This window comes from Micropterus dolomieu, linkage group LG19 (genome assembly GCF_021292245.1).
Source record: "Micropterus dolomieu isolate WLL.071019.BEF.003 ecotype Adirondacks linkage group LG19, ASM2129224v1, whole genome shotgun sequence".
NCBI classification, from domain to species: domain Eukaryota; kingdom Metazoa; phylum Chordata; class Actinopteri; order Centrarchiformes; family Centrarchidae; genus Micropterus; species Micropterus dolomieu.
In genome coordinates, this window is record NC_060168.1 from 3,467,757 (window position 1) to 3,477,940 (window position 10,184).

Sequence of the window (10,184 nt, forward strand, 5' to 3'; positions counted from 1 at the left end):
AACATTGAATCTGCCTGGACACAAATTTATTTTCAAAGAAAAGTCAAAAGAGTTCGAGGCTACTGCCGAATGGTGCAACAATCATATTTAGCGCTGCATCATGTATGTTGCAGAATTTATAAATGGCCAGCCAATCAGAGACAAATGTCGTCAAGGGATGAGTTATATAGGATATGGATGGTATGGTGAACTCAAATTAGAAACCAGAGCTGATCATTTTCTGGTTTCTGGTCATTTAGGTACAATGACAGTATTTGTTATGGTTTCCCAGTAGGTTACAATGCCATTGGACAAAGTGTGGCGTATCAGACAAAAACTTTTTTTTCATCCTTGCTGAACCGACATTATTTAAGCATCTGAAAACACAATCAAACATGCATAAACCATGTGCTACTACGTCACGCTAGTGCTTCAATTACAGGGATTAATTCCTGCTGTAATGCCTGCTCTGTGTAAATAAGCATGAGATGCAGTTGTCCAGGTATTATGCAATTCCCTAAAAGCATGGTTTCAGCTTGCTTGTGACTCAGAAAAATCTTGTTTTACAGCCATTCATTTTATGATTGTGAAAAGGTCTTTCTGGGCCACTGGGTGTCACATAAAACTGCAATGCCACCACTCCAAAATCACTTCATAGCCAAGAGCTGTGTAGTGTGGTGTGGGGCTTGCTATAAACAAATACAACTTTCAGTTATCTAGGAGCTCTCCACTGCCGTCAGTGCTTTGCATAAATGAGTACAAGCAACCCAGAATTGCCCATTGCCTTGTACAAACAATCACGAGCTGTAGTCTACTGCTCTAGCAGCTGATCCACCACCAATGAAACAATGTTTTATTTACTTTATTAAATGAATGTTATCTTTTATAATTTCTTTAGTATCCTCAGAAAATGTACCAAACTGTGACCATTTGAAGAGGCATGTACCAAACTGTGGATGTTTACATTACAACCCAAATACAAAGACAGAGAACCTACTATAAGACCAGTACTGCATTGTGGGACTGCATACTTGCATCTAATTCTAGTGTGGAATTTTGTTTACACACACACGCACACACAAAATGAGATTGATCTGTTAAACAGGACTTAGAGCGGTTCCTTTTATGTCAATTAAATGTTGCGGTCTCTCCAATAGGATGTGCTGGTCAATGGTGTCGAATGCCGCACTAAGATCTAACAAGTCAAGAACAGAGACAAGTCCTTTGTCTGACGCATTTGTAATTGTCACCAGTGCTGTCTCTGTGTTATGGTGCACTCTAAATCTTTCCTGCTTCCTGTTTTCTCTGGGATCTTAGAGAGAAAGGGAAGGTTAGATCTGGTTGGCAAAAACACCTGGATCATGAGAGGGCTTTTATGGAAGAGGTTTAATAACAGCTACTTTAAAGGACTGTGGTACATAGCCTGCTAAGACAGATTGATCATATCTAGTAAAGAAGTGCTAAGGGTAAAACTTCTTTAAGCAGCCTAGTTGGGATGGGGTTTAGGAGACAGGTTGATGGCTTAGATGAAAAAATACAGTCAGAATAGAAAGCCAGAGTTTGGATTAAAGCAATGGACCTTGAGATGAGCCGCCCTGCCAGATCAACTGGACCAGGCACCACAACAGGCGTGGGGATCGTTTCAGGAGAAAAGCAAAGATAGCCGGGATAGGAGCGATGCTGGCCCAGCCTGCTGGCATGCTGGCCTAGCCAGGCTGCTCCTGGCTAATGTATGGGTGGACGAAATGGAACTGGCCAAGCAACAGGAAATCAGAGACTGTTGTGCCATCTTTACAGGGGCTTGCTCCATCAACATCCCCTATTAAGCACTCGACTGGGGGACTGAGTTTGAGCTGACAGAGCTCAAGACTCCAGCAAGAGGAGAAGAGGGAGACTCTGTGTTTCCTTCAATAATGCTTGGTGCTTGAACGCAGACAGTGGATCGACGCTGTTTCCCAAATGTTGAACATTTTTAATGTAAATCGACAGACTGTTTCAAAGGAGGGAGGATTGTAGTGAGCAATGGCAAATTGTTTACATGGCTCATGAATCAGGTAGGAGGCCCCATAGCAGAATGTAGCTTAGGGCCCCAGGGAGGTCCGGACCAGCTCAGCTGCGGGCTGTAATACAATTTTGGTTACTATCACTGAAAGCCCTTATATGTATATCTTGGATTTTATCTTTGTCTTGCTTTATTTATTAGATTTGTTGATCATGCACCACTCAGGAAGTGGGGAGGGAAATGGGTTAAAGGGAAAACTAGGTGAGGAAGTTAAGGATGGAAGGAACCAGGAGATAGACTGCAGTAATGTACACAGGCAAATAAAAGTACACATGTTTACTTAAGAATATTGTTCAGTGATGTTGAGTGATGTATTTAAATTACCATAACATATTAAAAAAACAGAAATTGTATTTTATTAATGACACTGTTACTTCTGGCAGAGGAGAGCAGCTGTGCCCCAAGTCAAAATGGGCTGACTATTCATCAGTTACAGTGAAACAAGTCACCAATCATGTTCCATCAAATCAGGGAGTATGTCATATATATGAGTGATATGTGTCTGTTGGCTTCTGTTCTGTAGAACCCTCAGGGCTTTATTACACTCCCTGCTGAACTTCTTGCTGCTGCTTGGGTTGTATGGGGAGCACCCTCTAGAGCAGAGCCTGTTCTGCCATATTATTAATATAAAACCATCTATGCGATAAATGATCCTATATCCTGGGGCATATCTCTAACAGAGCACTATTTGTTATTCTAATTTTCTACATTTACTCTTCCCTTCTTTCTAAAGTGAAAAGTCAATTTCCTCTCCAATGAATGATTAGGGAATCAGATGTGTGGGTTTTCAATTAATATGAGAGGATGAAAGTGCGCTGAAAGTGTTGAGAATATTTCTACTCACTGAAAGCCAGTGTTTCATTTCTCAGCTAACCTGCTAAAACCAAGAAAATTATAGTGGTTCTGGATAAGGTGAGTTCACCCACCTTGATATAAGGGGCTTATACAAAAAATTTACCACAATTCTGAAACTTTATCAGGAGTGATGCTGTTTAATGGTAGAACGGTAGAGCGTCGAATAGAACATAGGATTGGCAACTTCACAGTGAAAACAAATGTACAGAAAGTCACTGCACCTGGCTTTAGTAGGTTTTACTTCTTGTAAAACTACAAATTTTTATTTGTACATTTCTGTTTGTGTACAGATTAAATGAATAAGATACACAATGCTGAGATTGAGAGGCGTTGGTAGGTGTATTTTTACAACCCCAATTTGAAAGCTATGTATGTAATAAATTACTAATAAATCAATAAATAGCTGAAAATTGCAATAAACACCCAAAAAAATTCTAATCGTTTCTAATCGTTCACATTTTTTAAAATACATAAATATAACAAATGCCAACCTCAAACTTGTCAGTGTAAAAAACCTCCATAAAACACTGAACTATGTACATAAATTAGTTTGTAAGATACATTCATTTTTATAAACAGTGCAATTAACGCCTTTTTAGCTGTGTAGTGAAACAGATACATTTCTTTTGAGAGCAATGTTGATTACACAATTAAGTGGTAAAAAACAGAAGACCTTATCAAATATTCAATTACAATACTCTATATATTCAATTATACACTATACTCTACAATTAAGGGGTTAAAACTGTACATTATAGGAACTGAACATGCAAAAGACTGTGATAAAACTTGACAGGTGAGGGTGCCTTACACATGAATAGAGTGCCTTTAAATTTGTATAATCAAAAAGATAACATATTGCTTTTGAGAGCAATGTTGACTAAACAATTAAATGGTGAAAAAAAACAAAGACCATGTCTTGTGTAAATAAAAAAAAATGTACATCATCAGAACTAAACAGAAAGGCACCACTACATATACACAGGCCACCCTAGCTGTGAAAATACTTGTGACAGTCTCTGTCCAGAATAACACAGAGGGGCACTTGGCATGCTTCACACAGGAATGGTGTGCATTTCCCACAAGCCTGAAACAAAGAAGTAGTAAAATGGTGAGTAAGTTAGATGCTTTTGAGGCAAAAACAATATTGTAAAGACAAAGAGTAAAATAGCGCTCCGTGCAGTTAGGTTAGTTCTATGTTTGTTTCGTTTATTCTCCAACTCCAAAGCGAATATTATGTAATTTGTGAAGACTCATTACAGGGTGAAAACGCTAGGGTGAAACGCAACAGGACCATGCTGGACTTGATACGAACGTGTAACGTCTCCGAATTCCTATGCAAAAAGAAATATTGTTGCAACCCACGTGGTTACCATTCTATTGACTCTTAAACAGCGCAGGCGCTCCTGTAGGTTTTAAAGGGTTAAATGAACAAGTTACACAATGCTGAGATTGAGAGGTGTTGGTAGGTGTATTTTTGAACTTTCGGTCCTGTTTTCCCCTGCTTTCTGTTTTTATGCAGAGCTAAGCTAACTGCACCCTGACCCAGTAGCATCGGTGTCACCAGGTCATTTTTTTCCAGGCCCGGATGTTTTGACTGTAGCCCCGAATGTAACTCGACAATGTCAGAAATATTTTCCGTTAATATGCAATTATCCTCATGATCATCATGTCGCTCTGTGTCCTGCTGTCTGTCCCCCTCGCTCAGAGACACCTTTGGTCTGTTTGGACTGTCTCTCTGCTCCAGCATGTTTCCCTCTGAAGTGGCTGTTAGCTGGACTTTATCAGAGGTGGTGAAGATAACATTTGTGTTTTCAGTTTTCGGTTTTCCACCTCTGATGAAGAGCAGTGTGCTCATGTCATCCAGTACAGTCCCAGACGGGCTCTGTGTCTGTCAGACGGTCTAAAGGGAGAAGCCTACAACCATATCAGCAGAGCAATAACGCAGGGTAATGCACAGCAGAGGGGTAGGTAGATTTTGTTAAAATCTTATGACTTCTTTCTCATTAGATTGCCATTTTATTCTCGTAATATTATGGCTTTTGTCTCAAAATATAATTCTGCAAATGTCAGAGAACACAGATATGTGGGAGAGATTTTGAATATGGAGAGAGTTTTGAACATGACCTGCTGAATCTGCTGAATAACAGGAGTTAATAAAGTTAGTAAAATTAATTAATTAATTAATTATTGACGTGAATATGTGTCACATGCACATTTAAAGATGTTACTTCAGTCACGCCTACATGTGTGTTTGGGATGAAATTAAATGAGAAAAATTGCTCTACAGGAGAAACAGATCTGATCCACTACAGAATGCCTGAGAGCCTTACTACATTATATTACACTATGTTTTTTCATTCTGAATTATCCCCTGAATTTTGTGTTTCTTTTTATATAAATTAAGACATTTCCTCAATGAATTGGTGCAGAATGCAGGAAATTAAGTGTTTAAAGCCCCCCCCCCCCCCCTAATATTATCAGTGTATTTATATGGCCTATGATATTTAATAATTAAAATGTAATGTAGCTAAAGAAGGTATATGGTTCAGTTTGCAGGGTCATTTACTGTTGCTTTATTGCTTTAAAGACTTACTTTGATTAAGCAGCAGCGGTAGGGTGGTGGATGAAAACAGGTGAAAACATGAAAGATTCTGCAGGCTGGGCTAAGCCCCCAATGTTTCAAGATCCTAGAAACGCCCCTGCCCAGTAGTGTGATTCATTTGTTAATCCAGGCAGTCTGACACTTGCTATTGTCATGCCAACGAGCCAGTAAGAGTGGTTCTGGGTGAACGGCAGCAATGCCCTCTTCTTGTGTTCCCATCAACCTGACAAATGAGAGCAGAAAAGAAAAAACGCTTTGCCAGTCAAATGAGCTGCAATGGCTCTTTAATGTTGACACGCTAATTGGATGTTCGTGCAAGCATTTTGCTGCCAAAGAAAGAGTGATAAGCTCCACACCTTTGAATCTTCTGACTACTTTAATCCACACTCAGATTCCACACACTTTGTGACCCTCAACAAGTTTACGCCCACTTCACCATCCTGGCTCTGCCTTGAATTTGTCTGCATGTTTTTGTGTATCTGCTCAAGGAGAGACTCCAGGTATTTTTCTGGCTTTGACTACGAGACCTCAGCCAAGTGCACACAGAGAGCATTAGTGATGAAATGCAATGTAAGTACATTTTCTCTAATCATTTTTCACACACAGCGAGGGATTTGGAGTTCCAGTCGGCTGATGTGCTCTGTCAAGAGACTTCAAAAAATCCAAAACAAAGCTCTGTATTTACTCCAAGCATAAGTCATTCAGAAGCTCAGAGAAGCATAGACGTCCACCCCACGTAGAGCGGGAACAGACAGCAAAGAAAACCCTTGTCATTCTTATGCATTCTCCTTTGTCTTTGTTTGAGGTAATAATGGCTGACAGAGGGGACACAAAATTATAAATCTACTAGGAGGGAAAATGCAACACATGGAATTTCACAATGATCTATTTTTCACACACACATACACACTAAGCAAAAAAAAGGTCTTTACTTTTACTAAAGCTCCATTTTGGCGCTCCCGCTCAGCGACTGTTAGACAAATGAAAGCACTTTTCTGCAGTATAATTTGGATTTGTTATCACATTCTATTACAAGAACGCCTGCACGCCTGTGATGCATGCTTGGAGAAGGGAGAGCGGGCGAGAGACAAAGAAGAAAGAGGGAGGGTGAAAGGGGGAAAAATGGGAAAATGTACCAGCCAGAATGAGTTTCGTATCCTTATGGTTAATATTAAAGTCAATTTATAACCTTTCACAGCACGGGTCTTCAGAGGGAAATTAATCTTGCATGAAGGGTGATTTCTGTGACGAATTACAAGGCTCCACAGAATGACCGTCACTAATACACAGTTCACCTCAATCAATTTGAAATCTGGGTAAAGAATATAGAAAGTCTGTATGTGTGAATGCCAGAATAAGCATATCCACATTTACACTAGACTTCTGTTTTACCTCACCAAATCATCAGCTGTGGATTATAGTCCCTGAATCCAATATAATTTACCATCAAATCTTTAAGAATATCTACTGAATCTAGATTGAAAAGATATTACTGAATGTAACAGAATCGCATGGGTTCTAGAAAAAGTAGAATTTCTGGACAAAGCGGGTGACCTCCCAGACCTCTGAAACCTCCAGGTTCACTCATGGAATTTGGGCTTTGGTAATTTGATTAATTGATCATTTATTTAAGAACGTGTAACATTAAAATAAAATGAACTGGCAGGTCCTGCATTATTATCTAATGTGACCCTGTCCTGTACCTTCAGTCACTTTCAGGCCTGTCCCCGACTGTGTTTCTGTGCACGGCGATTGTGAGTCAGTAGAGGGGGGGGACCCATGGTGGCTGCGCTTTAATCTTGAAAAGCTGCAGAGCTCTCTATTCATTCAATTTACACTGTGCATTTCCAGCTAAACTGAGGCTTATTAATGACCCTTTTCTCTCTCTCTTTCTCTCTCTCTCTCGCAGAGTTTTGTGTGCATGCCGTGCTGCTGACAGCTATCTCGGGTCCATTTCAAGTAGCCGGCTATTTAAAAAGGATAAAATAATCTTTGTGTGGTTCATCAACGGTTATAAATTATCCGAGTCCCGCGTGGTGCGGACAACTCGGCACAACACCAGTGAAGCTGGGGCTCCGTCTCTTCAGCAAGTGTTCCTCTTCTGCCATTTCACACACACACGCTACGCCTACACGTGCGCACTGTTGACCCAGGGTTAGGGTTATACTTTTGGATTTATTAACGCACTTTAAAAACCTTTATTGAAAGCTTTTTTCTTTTCTAATTTTTTTACAGCTTTAAACGTTGAAATGGATATTGTAATAAGCAGTAAATTAAGTTATTGGGAGAAAACTGGTAGTTCTACGTAAAATTATACGTTGAGCACCCCCATATCGCCAAAATGATCCTTGTTTCGCTGCAAAGCTTCGACTGTGAGATTGACAGTCGAATCAGGCTCCGCCCATCGAAGCATCAAGGCTTCGACCGGCGTGGTCACTTTTAAGTAAAAGTTGGCTCTACTAAAGTAACGTTTTTGGGATAGAAAAAGCCCAAAGTTATACAGACATTGAAATGTGCAAAACGTTGTGTAAGCACTCCTATTAAACACGGGGTTCTTGTTCATAACAAACGTCTCTTTATTGTTTGACTTGTACAGCTTGATAGGCCTGCTAACCTGCGAGACACCATCACCAACCTGTGGGAGCGCATCAGGCAAGAACCCGTTCAACTTCAAATTAGGACAAGGAAGTGGAGCTGGATAGGCCACACACACTCAAGACAAAATAAATCAACCACCAACATGGAATTGTTGCATTAGCATGGAACCAGGGGAGGAGAAAGAAGAGAGGCAGAGTCGTGTGCTCACCTTCTATCCTGGAGGCTGGTGCACATGGAAGAGGTTGTACCTGGGAACCTGGCATCGTGCACAGTCAAGGAAGCCCACATGGACATCCAGAAAGCGACCCTTGCGGTCAAACATGTACTGACAAACCAACTGGTAAAAGACATTCGTGAAATTATTTAGATTAGACTGTTTATTCTTATGATTTGTCTATTAAATTTTTTACAGTTACTATTTATTTTACTTAGTTACTTTTGATTATTTTTACATATCTATTGATGATATTATGATCTGGCTCAAAAGGCCACAACAAAAGGGAGACACACCATGGTAAACGGTTAACATATGTTTATTTAACAAAAATAAGCCAAATTAATAGTTATTTCGAATTAACATAATTAAAGTATGAGGTATGTAGTCTGTAGTTTCAGTAGTGTCTGTGCAGGATGATGGTTGCATGAATGTAAAGGTGCATATGCAAAAACAAGATAAATACCACAAAGCAATAGTCCAACCAAAGAAAACCAAACAAAAGGGGAAACCAGGGAGCCGGCCTGCAGGGAGGTCTGACCTGGCCTCCACATCAGCCTCCTGCAAAATGAGACAACAGGTTACAAGACACTGGGCCCAGGTCCTTTCAGTTATCACAATCAGCTCATAGTAATGTGAAGGCTGCAGCAGCACAATGACAAGTAAGCCCAGTATCCCATATAATACTATCCACACACATTAAACTGTTGCATATCTCGTGATTTACTATCAGGAACAGCAGCAGAAGCCAGCTGTTTTCAGTAAAAAAAAAAAAAAAAATCTGATGAACCCACTGCACACATTACCTGCCCAGCACCAAACAGCAGACAGATAAAATCAGTGACAAGCTAACTAGACAAAATCTGTTAAACCATAAAACACTGTGATATATTTTAAGTTGGTTGTTAATTAAGACTTTAACGGCAAAATACAATGCTCAAAAAAATAAAGGGAACACTAAAATAACACATCCTAGATCTGAATGAATGAAATAATCTCAATACTCAACTACTACTTAAATACTTTCTTTACATAGTTGAATGTGCTGACAACAACATCACACAAAAATTATCAATGAAAATCAAATTTATCAACCCATGGAGGTCTGGATTTGGAGTCACACCCAAAATCAAAGTGGAAAACCACACTACAGGCCGATCCAACTTTGAGGTTATGTCCTTAAAACAAGTCAAAATGAGGCTCCTGGGATAATCGCACCAGCATATGGTCTCACAAGGGGTCTGAGGATCTCATCTCGGTACCTAATGGCAGTCAGGCTACCTCTGGTGAGCACATGGAGGCCTGTGCGGCCCCCCAAAGAAATGCCACCCCACACCATTACTGACCCACCGCCAAACCGGTCATGCTGGGGGATGTTGCAGGCAGCAGAACGTTCTCCACGCCGTCTCCAGACTCTGTCACGTCTGTCACATGCTCAGTGTGAACCTGCTTTCATCTGTGAAGAGCACAGGGTGCCAGTGGCAAATTTGCCAATCTCGGTGTTCTCTGGCAAATGGCAAACGTCCTGCACGGTGTTGGGCTGTAAGCACAACCCCCACCTGTGGACGTCGGGCCCTCATACCACCCTCATGGAGTCTGTTTCTGACCGTTTGAGCAGACACATGCACATTTGTGGCCTGCTGGAGGTCATTTTGCAGGGCTCTGGCAGCGCTCCTCCTGCTCCTCCTTGCACAAAGGCGGAGGTAGCGGTCCTGCTGCCGGGTTGTTGCCCTCCTACGGCCTCCTCCACGTCTCCTGATGTACTGGCCTGTCTCCTGGTAGCGCCTCCGTGCTCTGGACACTACGCTGACAGACACAGCAAACCTTCTTGCCACAGCTCGCATTGATGTGCCATCCTGGATGAGCTGCAC

General features: G+C 41.0%; 1 long non-coding RNA gene across 1 annotated transcript; it reads right to left on the minus strand.

Annotated features, from left to right (window-relative positions):
* Nucleotides 1-3,363: 3,363 nt before the first annotated feature.
* Nucleotides 3,364-9,392, minus strand: LOC123958074. The gene is made up of 3 exons (XR_006821995.1): nt 8,780-9,392; nt 8,308-8,436; nt 3,364-3,983 (listed from the first exon to the last, which is right to left on the minus strand). It is a non-coding gene; the product is annotated as an uncharacterized LOC123958074 (long non-coding RNA).
* Between the last annotated feature and the right edge of the window lie 792 nt (nt 9,393-10,184).